Source organism: Rattus norvegicus, chromosome 2, assembly GCF_021556685.1.
Source record: "Rattus norvegicus strain SHRSP/BbbUtx chromosome 2, alternate assembly SHRSP_T2T, whole genome shotgun sequence".
Taxonomy (NCBI): domain Eukaryota; kingdom Metazoa; phylum Chordata; class Mammalia; order Rodentia; family Muridae; genus Rattus; species Rattus norvegicus.
The window spans coordinates 189,934,504-189,944,032 of NC_141535.1; the positions used below are offsets into that span (position 1 = coordinate 189,934,504).

General features: G+C 48.6%; 1 long non-coding RNA gene across 3 annotated transcripts; it reads right to left on the reverse strand.

Annotated features, from left to right (window-relative positions):
* Positions 1-419: 419 nt before the first annotated feature.
* On the reverse strand, positions 420-9,312 carry LOC147996450 (uncharacterized). 3 transcript variants are annotated; one of them, XR_015672358.1, is made up of 4 exons: positions 8,932-9,312; positions 2,842-2,968; positions 1,892-2,564; positions 420-1,295 (listed from the first exon to the last, which is right to left on the reverse strand). It is a non-coding gene; the product is annotated as an uncharacterized LOC147996450 (long non-coding RNA). The 3 variants fall into 3 exon arrangements; XR_015672359.1 differs by lacking the exon at positions 420-1,295 and adding an exon at positions 6,877-7,071 and having other exon boundaries at positions 1,738-2,564; positions 8,932-9,035; XR_015672357.1 differs by lacking the exon at positions 420-1,295 and having other exon boundaries at positions 1,738-2,564.
* Positions 9,313-9,529: the final 217 nt, after the last annotated feature.

Genomic DNA, 9,529 nt, shown 5'->3' on the forward strand with positions numbered 1-9,529 from the left:
GCTGAAACAGATTATCTGGGACTAGATAATTTACAACGAACAATATAAAGATACTTGGCTCATAGCTCTGGAGGACAGGTACACCGAGAGCATGATATAGACGTTGGCAAAGTCTTTTCTGTGGCATCATTGTGTGGTGGAGGGCAGGAGGGCAAGAGGAGACCAAATTCAGGTTTATAATAAATCCACCCACTCCTGTGATGATACTGGTCCACTCATGAGGGCAAGCTCATCATACTCTGGCCATCTCTGAGAACACCTGCCTCCTCATACTGTTGTACTGGTGATAAGGTTTCCAACACAGGAACTCTGGGGACACATTCAGACTGCAGCAAACATGATCTCCTAGTATGTTTATCACCAGTGCCTACCTGTATGCTATATGACACGAAATATGGCTGAATATAAAGTGAGGGTTTGCGAGCAACTGAGTTAGGGTTTTATTGCTGTGAAAAGACACCATGACCAAGGCAACTCTTATAAAAGAAAACATATAATTGGGGCTGGCTAACGGTTTCAGAGGATTGGCCCATTATCATAGCAGAAAGCTTGGCGGTGCGAAGGCAGACATGGTGCTGAAGACGAGTTCTACACGTTGATCCACAGGTAGCAAGGAGAAACTGAGTTCCACATTGAGCAGAGCTTGAGCATAAGAGACCTAAAAGCCCACCCCCACAGTGACACACTTCCTTCATCAAGGCCACATCTACTCTAACAAGGCTACACCGTCTAGTGGGTCACTTCCCATAGGCCAAGCTTTCAAATACATGTGTCTAGGAGGTCCACACCTATTCCAACCACCGCAGCGACCCTCAAAGATACATATGCTGCAAACTTGGTCTCTGCTGCAGTGGTACAAGGTCGTTTGATCTCTAAGAAGTAGGGTCTAGAAAGAGGGAGTCAGGTCTTTGGAGGGATCACCCTTGGAAGTGATTAGCAGAACTTTCCCAAGACCCTGCTATGCCCTGGCTTCCTGCCCTGTGCTATGCCATTCTGATATCAGTTGATGCCACACCCTTGACCTTGGGGAACTATGAGCTAAGTAAACCCTTTTTTGTTATAAAATATCCAGTTCTAGGAATTTCATTAAAATAATAGGAAACAGTAATACACAACCAACATGCTCTCCTCAGCAGCCTGGAAGCTGTGGTGGGTTTGGGGGTGAGGATGCAGGAGTGGGAGTTTAGTCCCAAAGGTGATTTGAGGCTGAGCATGAAGGATTGTGAGCCTATTCCACAGGCATGAAGGAGCACCGGAAGGTTTCTAGCAGCAGGTGACTTGAATGGGGCTTCAGTCTGAGGAGAGAAGGACACAGTGCAAGCTATTAGGAACCCATGAGGGACAAGACTCCTCACAGATGGCCTCCATTGGTTTATGAATGCCCTGGCTTACTGGCCCACCAGGAAGTGGCAGTGTAAGCAAAGGATGGGGCAGGAAGGCTCTCAACAGATAGAAAAACAAAAACAATGGAGGGTCATGGATGAAGATAACAGGGAGTCTGCCCCCAGATTCCCGGATGCACCGGAGGGTCAAGAGGTCAAGGGCATGGATTTGGAGCAGCGGTGACTCATTGTGAGTCCCTCCAGTGCCCCAGCCCTTTTAGCCACCCTGAACTGGAGCGAGAAGGATCTGGTCACACAGAGCCAGCACTCTATTGTTATGTTTGTAGTTCTTGTTCTTTCTACATTTATCTCCCCTTTGTTTTTTTGTTTTTTGTTTTTTTGTTGTTGTTTTTTTAATGTAGCGCCTATCTCATTAAAGCATCCAGCTTGGTTCAGCTGCTCTGCACACTCAGACCTACCCTAGGCAAACCTACCCCAGGCAAACCTACCCCAGGCAAACCTACCCTAGGCAAACCTACCCCAGGCAAACCTACCCCAGGCAAACCTACCCAGACCTGGTTCTCAGGCACCTTGGCTGCTCAAGTGGGGGCCCAGGGGCTTCTAGAAGGAAGACCTGCTTGTCCACATGCTCCTCCTGTTAGAGTCTCCTTCCAGAGTGAATCCTTCAAGATTTTGGATCTCACCCCACTCAGGGAAGTGAAAAAAACTTTTCCTGTTGACCCTCTGGGCAGGTGTCAGTGTTTAACCTAGGTTTGTTCTACAAACTGTTTCAAATATCCTCTTGATGACTGTTTGTTTGTTTGATTGATTGATTGATTGATTGATTGATTGATTGATTTTAACCATTCGGAAACAAACACACCTCAAACAAAGGGGAAAAGTATGAAATGAAAAGGTCACACACTAACTATAGTCCACACTAGATGAAAAGAACAAAAATCAGGTCTCGCCACACTCGGAGCTTGTTGCCAAAGCAATGATATGGCCAGGTTCTTTCTCTTACTGAATCCATATGGGCAGGCAGCCTTTTAAAGGACACACCAATGTCAAGTGTAGACATGAGCTCGCCTGATGCTCCTGTCACCTTTTCCATTGACACCATCAAGCGTTGTTGTTGTTGGTGTTGGTGTTGTTGTTGTTGTTGTTGCTTTGGTTCAGTTCCCTGGAATGCAGTTTCCAAGGCTGGACACCTGTCTTCTATTGGCTGGAGACTCCAACTCTCTGTGATGCAGAGAAACAGAATGTTTCAGGCCTGAGTCTCTGCCCACTGCCAGACCTACTGATTCACAACCCAAGGCTAAGGTCTGAAGAATCCGAACCTTTAAGATCAGTATTTCAAGAGACTCTAATCAGACATTCTAAGGCCCAAATGATAGCCGTGCCCGCAGTAAAGGGTTGCCTTGTTTAAATATACACACCTGCGTGGGCACGGCAGGTACACACACAAGCATTTACTAACCGTTTACTTAGCACTGAGGTCTTTAATTCTTGTACAAACCATTTCGCGGAAGCATCTCCATTTGTACAGCAGAAGAAAAGAAGACACTGGCCAAGGGTCACAGGGTCAGGAAATGACAGTGCGAAGTCCAAGTCTGCTCAGCCAGCCAGGATTTAACATCTGTTCCCTGTGGAGCAGGAGAGAATCCCAGGGGAAGCTGAGCGCTCACAGCGGTCTGTCTGGTGGGATTCTGTGCTTTCTGTCCTGTGGGCAGTGGGGACTTCTTCCCTATTCTTTTCATAGCTAGCACCCTCTTGAACTAAGCTCGTAGGAGGAGTAGAGATGGGGCTCTCTCTCCTTGCAGCCCTCCTTCATCTTAACCCTTGAGTCTGTAAACCTGCCCTGAGTTTGTTCTACGCTGTCCCCTTGGTTTGTTGGTTTTCAGATTCCTTAGGGGTGAGCTGAAACTGAGAGTCCATATGTGACCCTCCATGCATCTCAACCATGTCTGGCCTGCACTTCTCCAACCTTTGACAACTAGTGCAGTTGACACAGAGGCAGAGACTGAGCTCTTGGGTCTAGAAAGTGAGTCAGGCCAGCAGAAGCTTCTAGAGGGGCCGGCTTTGAGGTCCAGGCAGTTGTAACTCTTTGAGGCTCAGCTATAGTCCCAGGGTCCCTGAGAGAAGCAGGCTGTGGTCCAGGATTCTGAAACAAAGAGTTCACCTCAGCCCTGGGGGAGCACTGTGGAACCCTACAGCCAGGGGACAGGAGGATCCATTTGACTCAACAGTGACAGGTGTATTTGGAAGCCCATAGGAACTGTGAACAGAGCTCTAAGGAACTGAGCCAGACTGCTAGGAATTGTAATCTTCCCTTTTTTCCTTTTTTCTTCCTTCCTTCCTTCCTTCCTTCCTTCCTTCCTTCCTTCCTTCCTTCATTCATTTGAGAAAAGGTCTCATGCATTCTAGGCTGGCCTCTGTATGTGACTGGGGATGGTCTTGAACTCCTGATCCTCCTGCCTCCACCTCCCAGGTGTTCCGACTGCAAGTGCATGCACCACTTCTGCTTGCTTTTTTGAAGAGTTGGGAGACTGAATCCAGGGCTTCATGCAAGCCAGGCAAGTACTGAGCAAAGGACTTGGACAGAATTCACACTTTCAGAGAACACAGAGAGGTTGAAACCCTGATGGAAAAGGAACTTTCTCAGCTAGGTGGGACTTTATTAATTACTCGTCTCCATGCTGTGACCACACACCTGCATGCGCCCATGCCTGCACATACACAAAACCAAACCTCAATCTAAGGAAGACAAGGGTCTATTTCAGCTCATAGTTCCTGAGGAACCATCATGGTGGGGAAGGTATACATAGACTACTGGCCGCCCTAGATCAGGAGCAGAGAACATGAATTCCTTTTATGTAGTCTAGACCCCAGCCATAAGAATGGTACTGCCCACATTCAGGGCAAATTTACCTCGTCAATCAATCTAGTCTAGACTAGAGAAGCCCTCACCAGGCATGCCCAAAGGCTTATCTCCTAGGTGTAGGCAGATCTTGTCAAATTGACCTTCAATGTCATCCATCACTGACAGACATAACAGAAGGTAGGCCAAGAGGACCACTAGGGACAGAAGGCGGTGTGCCAGTATAGTTGGGACCTCACCAACCAACCTCAGAGCTATACATACATGCTAGCACCTACAACAGGTACCCATGCCAGACTCTGAGAAGGCAGAGGGCAGGGGCAGATAGTGTGCGGGGAATGGGAATGGCAACTTGTGTTCTAGCTTGGTAAGAGGCAGGGTGAAGATGAGGAGAAACAGGAGAGGCGTCTCATTGTGGAGAAGCCTATTGAAAATGTTTTCAAGATGACTTTTTCTTTGTATGTCGGGGTGTGCAGGAGCACGTGCATATACACGTGGATACGGGAGAACAGCTTAGGGAAGTAGTTCCTCTCCTATTGTGTGAGTCCTAATGACTCAGGTCATTAGGCTTGGCAGCAAGCACCTTTACCCATTGAGCCATCTTGCTGACCCCAAGACTTATCATTTAAACATGGGTTGGCAAACTGTAGCTGTGGGACAGGTTGTCCTACCATCTGTTGGTGCCCCACCTGTCACCAAGAGTGAGTTTTAAGTGGTGGTAGGGGAGAACAAATGAATATTGCACAATACATGAAACTTAAAGTCTATTGTAGACAGATAATGTTTTATCAGGACACCGCTGAACCCATTTCATGTTATCCCTGGAGGCTTTCATGACATAACAGCCAGATGGGATGGCTGTGTGGAGATCCCACGGCTTACAACGCCTGAAATCGTGGCTATTCAAGCCCTTTGTAGAAAATGTTTGCCTGAGCCTTAATCTAGAGAAGTCTTCCTAAAAGCTATAATAGATTACTTATCACATTAGTTTCCAGAGAGGTGGAGTCAGACAGGCCGTCATCCCACACTGCGGGGCAGCATCTCTCTACCTGCCCTTTGCCACTGGCCTAGGACTGTTGGCTTTACTCCAAGTTACTAATTCCTTCAGGGTGGGGAGCAGGAACAACAACACAGCCTTGCTAGGGAGGGGGGCAGCCCCCACCCACCCCACCCCCTGCTGGGGCAGCTAGCAGGTGCTCTGGGTCTAGCAGCAGAGGGGCATCTGAAACAGCAGTTTGGAGGGAGGCCACGCCCCTGCCATGCAGAGTCCTCTTTGTTTGCCATTACAGCAGAAATGTGCACACCCCAGCAAAACCAGCAGGTCACACATTGACAAAAGGGCCTGCCATGCTCGGGCAGGAGGCTTCTAGGCTTTTTGCAAAGTGTGGATTCTAATTCCCAGTACAGGGAAGTGGTTTGGTGAAAGCACAAAACAGCTCCATTGTGTGACGAGTTCTCTGCGGGCCAAACTGGGTCTGCCATACTCCACTGACCCCCAGCACAGGGGTTGAGGAACTAGGATCAAAGTTCTCAGGAACTGTGAGCTGGCAAGAGAGAGGCTAAAGAGAATATGATGAGATTACAACCCACGGGCCAATGGGCAAGAGGCAGCCTGCCAAGACAGAGCTGGTGCCCATGGCCTCCAGCTCAGCAGCTACGCCTGGTCCATACCACCTTGGCTTTGGGTATGAAATATCAGCCAAGGGAGCCGTGAGGTCTATGGCATTTTGCTCACCATCTCTGATCCATGATTCTTCTTCTGTTAAGGGTGGGGGTTAGGGGGCATGGGGGTGTGGAGAAGAGAGAGTAGGCCCTTAACACTAAGTCTCAGGAAATCATAGCGAGTATTAACACTGACTTCCTGGCATCCAACAGAACCCCAGGAACCCACTGCACTTCTGTATCGGTGCTTTAGAGGCGGCTCAAGAATTAAACTCTCTAAGAACACTGTGAACCACTGAAGGACTATCAAGTAACAGATATATCTGAGCTGTTTCATCCTTAGTAACGCTGAGATTGGCATCACCACTGTCTACAGCTGAGCCTGGGGCCACCTTGAAAGCAGGAGAGCAGCCAAGGAGCATGCTGGGATTAAACGCCAGGCTGCCAAGCTCCTCTGGGTCTGTCTCCCAACCTCCACCCTCACCTGCATTCTCTTTCACCCAGCTGGGTCCTGCCAGGCACTCAGAGAATAGTGTCCCTTGGGCACACGTCGGGAGAGCTGCAGCAGGGAGCCTCGGGTTTAACATTCCTGACATGGGAGGAGGGGCCTCTCCTGATTCAGCAGCATCCAAAATTCAAAGACTCATTTTCCTTCCAGTAATAATGGAAAATAATCCTGCTGAAAAGCATGCCTTCAGAACAGGAGGGAGGAGGGTGGAGGGCCACTTCTGTCCACACTCAGATCCTATGCAGGCCATGAAAACCGATCTGAATGTTGTGGGGGAGGGGAATGTTAGGCACGGGGACAATAGGTACATGCAACTGCCCTGAGACCAGGGAAGAACCACAGAGGCCTCTTTCGCATGGGAACCTGGAGTAGCAGAAGTGGCAGAGACAGCTGTGTGTCAAGCTGCCAGTGGGTCACTCAGAGACTGATTCTTTCCCACAGGGGGCCAATCAATGTGAAGACTGCTCCAGAGAGGTCTCTGCCCTGCTGTAGTGTTTACTTACCGATAAGACCTACAGCTTCCACTATATTTAGTGCATGAAAATCCACAGGTGCTCGACTCCAGGAACTGCTTTGGCTTCTGCGTTTTCAGAATGCCCTCCCTTCTCCTTTCTCAGTTCTGGTGCAGGTGAACTGGTTTCTGGCAGCTGCAGACACCCACCACACACACCTGCCCCCCAGCCACGTAGTCTAAATACCTGTGCGTGATACATTCTTGGTTAGGCGAATGGGGTGCGGGCTGGGGAAGGTGGTTTCTATTTTCAATTTCAATTCTAATTTAAAACTTAATGCCATACATAATAAGAACCCTTCTTTGGTTTGGTTTGAACTGCATTCACTTAATTTTTCCTATTACGATCACCAAAAATGGTGCCGGGAGATGGATCATTGGGTAAGGGTACCTGCCACCAAGACTGATGGCTTGAGTCTGACCCCTGGGACCCATATGGTAGAAAAGTCAGCTCCCACAAGTTGTCCTGTAACTTCCTGCACTCACCCATGTGCAAGGCCACCCTAAGTATTACATTTTAATTATGTTTTTGTGTTACTTATTTCATGTACACTGGTGTCACACAGTGCACATGTGGAGGTCAGAGGACAACTTGTGAGAAGGAGTTGGTTCTCTCCTTTCACCACGTGGGTCTCAGGGATTGAACTATGGTCCTCAGGCTTGGCAGCAAGCACTTTCACCAGCTAAGCCAACTTGCCACCCTTAACTTTTATTTCTAACAAATTAGTTCAATCAGTTATTTTGGCCTCTTCTCCACTCCTGTCAAAAGCAGCCGGGAGGTAGAAGTGTCTTCCACCTGCCTCCCTGAGAAACACAGGGTGGACACAGCGCACTGTGGAGAAACCCACAGCCCTAGAATCACCTGACGTTTTGGTCTCCTCGTCTGTGCACAGTTGCTCTGTCTCACTGTTGGAAAACCAATACTAAGACATAACACAGGGCCTTAAACTTGGTGAGTATTGCCCAGACATTATCTGCCTTCAGAGGATGCTCCTCACAGGATTCACAAAGGGACAGCTGGCTGGGAAATGTTGCCAGCCTGTCAGAGGAATGTCTTCCTACCTAAGTGGAAATGGATCTATTACCAGGCAATTCAACATTTCTTCAGCCCTGGAGCGGGGCTGGTATATGAGGAGCATCTGATGCAGTGTAGGGTTATGGAGAGAATTCAGGGAGTGTGGAGAATAGGGCCTTGCAGCCAGATCTTTCTGGCTGCCTCCATCTATCCAATGGGAATATGGCCCTCTCTCTCAGGTTTGGAGACCTCATAGTTAATATATACAAATCCATGCACTCAGGAAGTCCTAGGACCCTAGTCAAGCACAAGGAATTCCACTTCCTCGTGGTTTTAGGCTTCAACAGACCTCCTAAGCAAAGTGTTATGCACTATCCATGCTGAAGGATGGACTTGTCTAGACAAATCTTGGGAGTGTACACACACACACACACACACACACACACACACACACACACACACACCCCTCCCCACCTCAGTTCCTCAAGCAATGCAGGTGACTGTTGATTCTCATGTTTTTCTCCATGGTCCCTTTGGAGAAGTCTAGTTGAGCTGCTTTGGGGAAAATGCCCCATGGATTGAGAGACCCTTCATCTAGTTAAACCCAGAACAGGTAGGCCTGATAAACTAGGTCAGAAACATGATAAAACCAATCCTGTTAACGAGGCCCAGCTGCCCCAGATCTTTTGGCATCGCTCACAGGCATCTAAGAAAGGAATGTCCAGTCAAGAGGCTGATTTGTGTGTGGTCCATCTGCCAGTGCAGCACATTTCTAGAGTGTGCTCATCCCCGAGGTCCCATGAAGCAGGACACGTGAAGCAGGAGGAGAAAACCACCACTGCAGTCTACTCTCCTGCAAGTACTTGAAGTTAGGTGGTGTCACACGGGTCTCACAAACCCCTCTTCAGACTCTGGGTAGATGGAGAATGAGTAGATTACCATGGCATCAGGCTCCTCTTGACATCTTAGATGGAGCCCATAGCACTCCTACCTCAGCCTTCCACAGGGTGTGTTTGGAACTAAGTCACTTACCAGGTGAGTTGCTGGTGTGTTGTCATCACAGTTGAGCACAGGCCTTTGCTGTGGGAAGTCCTCTCTGGTCTTGTGAATGTCAGCATCTTCCAACAACCATAATCCTAAATTACAATCAAGCATGTTGCTCATGTTGCTGTCCCACCTTAGTCATCTAAGTGGCTCCTCGGACAGAGAAGTTCCAAAGTGCAGTTTTGAAATCCTGGATACCAGGTTGACAGCACGAGACTCACTCGATGTGCTGAGGAAGTAATACTTGGAAGGGAAACACAAGTTCTAAAGGGGTGGAGGAGACTAAAGAACGGCCTTCCTTAGGTCAAGTGCTTGTGGTCAACATCACAGTGGCTGGCCCTATCGACTCATTCTGGGGAACTGCATTCCACCATTTCACACATGGGTTATTATGCATGTAAATATTGGTTCAGACGAAGTCTGGACTCAAATGTTTCTGGCATCAGAATGAGGCATTACAACACATCCAGGTAAATATCCAAGCTTTGGCCTTCTGGCTGCCGGTGGCCCAAGTCCCAATCCTCTGGGGACAAAAACACCATGTCCAACATCTGAAGCATTAGAGCTCTGCCAGTTGTGTGGGAGG